This window comes from Hyaena hyaena, unplaced genomic scaffold (assembly GCF_003009895.1).
Source record: "Hyaena hyaena isolate Hyena2069 unplaced genomic scaffold, ASM300989v1 scaffold_57, whole genome shotgun sequence".
Classification (NCBI taxonomy): domain Eukaryota; kingdom Metazoa; phylum Chordata; class Mammalia; order Carnivora; family Hyaenidae; genus Hyaena; species Hyaena hyaena.
The window spans coordinates 3,737,848-3,742,725 of record NW_024080690.1 but is presented as its reverse complement, the minus strand read 5'-3'; positions in this window follow the sequence as shown (position 1 = coordinate 3,742,725).

The window sequence follows — 4,878 nt, the reverse complement described above, 5'->3', positions numbered from 1 at the left end:
CCTAGTCCACAAGCATCCTGCAACCAGAGACATGGACAGGCCCCAGCTGGAGGCAAACAATATTGGCCACCTGGACTAGCCAAGAGTGAGCCACCCAAGGCACTCAAAGCCCTCCCATTACTCCCCGATGCACTCACAGAATCATTCCCCTTCATATCGCATCTGGATGCAAAGGCCCCAATACCCATTTCTTTAAGCCTCTCTTTGCCCAGTACAAACCTTCTGGATGCCCTGTGGAAGCAGACACCCTGGGAGAGGGAAGGTGAAGTTGAGCTCCTGGATGGGAGAGGGCCAGTGGTGAGGATTCTGTATGGGCAGACAAAATTTCCCTTCTTCTCTTCTAGGTTTGTTAGCTGGCTTAATAATTAAATTGACATAAGACAGGTTAACAGGAGAAAAGCAAATTTAATTTCATTTGTATAGAGGCCCCATAAAAATATGAGACCCCAAGTAGTCAAGCAATGGAGTCATTTTGAGCTAGGGAAAAGGCTAGGGGCCTGGGGCTTCAGAGGGAAGGAGGACAATTCACAGGCAGGTAAGATGTATGGTAACAGATGTTTGTCCTTTGAAGCATAGAAGTCTTACTGATAAAACTTATCTCTGGTAATAGCCCTCTTTATGGTACAGGCCCCTTATCTAAATTATTTTAGGTAGTTAGTGGAGAGGTAATAAATTGGGTTTTGAGTCTGATTGCCTTCAGCTCAAAATAATCCACATGCCAAAGTAGTACATTTTGAATGACATATTCTATTTCAATTCATTAACCACATACAACATGCCCAGGGTTCAATCAGGGTCAAATTTGCCTTATGCCTAATTATGAGGACAGAAATGTATCCCCCTTGATGCATCCCCAGTGATCACCTTCTAAGAGTCCCTTGGACACTGTCTCAGAATCTTCCCTTTGACCTCCACCTCAGTTTGCTACACTCACACTGCTGCTGGTAACCATTCATTCATTCATTCATTCATCGAGTCAATCAAACTGTACTGAGCACCAGCTATCTGCTGGGCACTGCTCTAATGTCTGGGGATACTACAGTGAGCAAAGGCACCCAGCCCCTGATCTTGCAGACCATTTATGAGGTGGCTTCTCTGCTGGGCACGCAATACCTCCTAACTGCTCTTGTTCTATCAGCCCTGGAGAAGGAATGTTACCCTCCCCTAAATCTCTGAAACCACCTTCTTGCCTTCAAAGAGGTTTTCTGAAGGCTTAAGGATGAAAGAAGGGAAGTAAAATTGCCATGGGAAGTGTGGCTACCCCCAGGCCCACAGTCTAGGGCCTCCTCCCCTGCCTCATTCCTAGAGTCTCTCAATGTGCTAGGAACCAGCTCACTCCCACTTCTCCCGCCTCTATTCCCCAGGGTCCAGGCAGGCCCAAGGCTCAGAGTCCTGGACCCAGCTGCCAGAGGCCTAACAGAGAAAGATTCACTGCATACCCACCAGGGTCCTCCTGCTGCCCCAGCTCACCTTCTCCCCAGGATGTCTGACAGTAGGTATCCATTCCTTTCAGGGCTCCGAGCCAGACAGCAACAATGACCACATGGAGACTTAGTCCACGGTCCAGTTTGCCAAGGTCAGCCCACTTCTTTCTTACAGTCCCTTCTCCAAAGTGAGGAGCCACTCACCACTCACCACAATGTCTTTCCTGGCACTTTCAGGTCCTCACTCTTCTCTGTGGTATACAATCCCTCCAACATGAACCCACAATTTTCCAAACACTGTCTCAGGCTGCAGCCTAGAGCACTCTGTTCACCAAGAGCCAAACCATGTTTCTCTCCCTCCTCTGACCTGGCCATGTCCCTGAGCACATGTAGGGGAAAGGGCAGGTGACCCATCCATGGCAGCTTATACACTTTACAATACCTGCCATATTTTGTCTTAAATTGTAGGCATTTGCAAAAATTCCTTGAGGACAAGTACCATGGCTTGTATAGTTTTGTTTTCCTTCCTCTGTGTACATAGGACACACATGCACACATGAACACAACATGGTGCCTGGTGGGATGAAGGATGGAAGTCATTCCAAAAGCTACTTACCCTGACATGTTATCACCTCTGACTTCATCTTTCTGGATCTTCATCTCTGGATCTTAAGAAACACTTCAAAACTGCCATTGGGGTAAAATGGGAGTATCCCTCAAGAAATTTACCTCCCAGTCATTTGTGATGAAACAGGGAGCAGAACACCATCTCTTCCTGGTAATAGTGACAGCTCCTGTCACCTCCCTGTCCCAGAAAACTTCATAAAGAGCTCAGGATTCCCTAGAAAAGCAGATGGACACCATTCTGACTCAAGCCAGGGCAGCGAGGTGTTCACTGTGCCTTTGCAGAAGGAACTAAACTTTCCGAAGAGGACAACATTCCGGATCAGGCCCAGAAGTCTCTAGAAGTCTTCAGGGCCTACCTGCTGCCTCTGCTATAGACAAGGCTGCTTACTGAGGAGTTCGTTCTGAGCTGGACACTGCTCTTCTGGTGAGTCTCTGTTTTTAATCCGAGGTATCCTTTTCTAAGGAAGTATTTTCTTTCAGAGGATGCTAGCTCAAGATGGAAGCCATGAGAGTGACAGCATGATCACTCCTGGCTTCCATTCATTTGGTCAGCCAACATTCATGGTGCACCATCATGTGCAAGGCATTGAAATAAGAGCTATAATCCCAGCCCTGCAACAGGTGTGTTAAGAGTAAGAGGGATGAGTAAATAACGCATGATGAGGGAGGTTTCCTCCTGGCATGGAGGAAGGCCACCCTCCATTTAGCTTAGGAAGGGGCATGTCATGGAGGAGGTAAATATGAACTGAGTCTTGAATGAGTAGACGATGGACAAACTACAAAGAAGAGACAGAGGTTCCAGACAAATAGAACAGGTTGTGCAAAAGCACAGAGGCTAGAAAGAATACAGCATTCAAGGACTACAAACAGATTTGGAGGGTTAAAGTATGGGGTAGGAGAAGAGAGGAGAGAATTCCATGGTAGACCTTGCTTGGTATGCCCAGGTGCTTGGACTCATCATTGGGGGTCAGTGATGAAATGTGAACTCAGGCTTGATGTCACCAGATTCGCTCTGTGGAACTATCCCCGTGGCTGATGCACAGGGAATGAATGGATGGATGGAGTTTCCATGGCAGCAATTAGGAGATGATTTAAATGCCCTAGGTAAGAAGGGATAAGGCTTTAAATTACAATGAAGTATGAAAATGGAGAGAAATCTACAGATCCCAGGCAGTCGGAATTGCTCAAAAAAAAAAAAAAAAAAAAAAAGACCTACGCAAACAGCTGATGACGGTTGATGAATGAATGGATGGGTGAATCCCTGGGTAGCAATGTATGGGATACTTTCTGGTGAAATGACTTATCCAGTGAGAGAGGCAGTTTGGCAGTGGGGGAGGGAAGGGCTTCTCCTTTTTACATTAAATGTTTCTATTATTTGAAACTCTAAAAATGAGCATGTATATTAACAAAAAACCTAAGAAGGATATTTTTTAAATCACTACTAGTTCTAACATACAACTTTCTGCTTGCACATGTCATCAGTTAACTTTGATATATCATTTCTGGAAATTTCATATCAAACATCCACCCTTGTGAAAACCTACTTTGAAAATTGGGTCATGGGTGGCAGCCTCATAGATTCATTACATGTTGGAAGATTTTCCAACCCTCTAATGCCAAGGAGAAAAAGAAATTCCAAGTCAGAGGTTGGTGGATAGGAACACCTATCCATTATATTGAAATTTGGGCTGAATGTTTATAACACCTTTATACAATCAGACTTCCTCATTCCACATTGCTTAGTAATTAGGGGAGGTCAGTCACCTCTAATCGTCTCAGACTGGACCATTGTACCCAGAAAATCTTGAGTGGCTTAATTAGGAACTTCCTATTTCCAGAAGATAGAAAACTCAGTTCCAGCCAACAAGGAGGATGTGATTGGAGAAGTGAAATTAACTGAATCCTGGAAGGAAATGGCCAAATCACCTTCCATTATGTAATAACCAGCAAGTAGAATATACACACCAAAGGCAGTTTAGGAGAGAAGAATTTCATCATAATTTTAGGACCAAAGTATTTTTAAGCATTATGTTTTTTAAAGCATATGGTTCCAGGGGAAGTCATCCTAAAGGGATTTTTTTTTGACAATGCTATAACAAAGTCTTGAGGAAAAAGGAAAGGACAAAGGAAATCAAACAACAGAGCTACCAGTAGCAGGTGGGAAAGTGAAAAGGAATAAGGAAGCATCTCAGAAAAGGGAAGAGAGAGAACTAAACACCCAGCTTGGAAAGTCCCAGTGCTACCCTGAGAGAAGGAAAAAGAAGAGAATTCACATAACATGTCACAGCCAGGTGGGATAAGGAGGGAGGACAAGGGAACAGAGTTTACTCTAATCCTAAAAGGACAGTGTGGAAACATTGATGGGCAGACTTGCCCAGATACATGAATCTGCCAAGCCAATGTCATTTAGAAGATAATTGGATCATTGAGGAAGAGGTCTGTGCACTGTGACAGCACAAGATGGGGCAAAAAAATGTTTGTAACAATTAAAAGTGATTTTTTTTAAAAAAAAGAATTTGGTTTAGGTTCAACTAAACTATGTTTGAGTCATGGTTCCAGTATTTACTAGTTGTGTGATCTTCCGATAAGTTATCTCTGTCAGTCTCAGTTTCCATATAGGTGAAATGGATCATACTATCAATCTTAAGGTTTATTATAAAGACTAAATAAGACAATGAAAAGAAGTGCCTGGTACTTAATAGTTGCTAAATAAAGGATAGGTTTTTTAAAAGTATTATTTCTAAGTTTACATCTAAGAAAATGGTTTAATCCAATGGTATAAGACAGGCGCCTGCATCTTATGACCTGAAAGACAAATCCAGTTAAG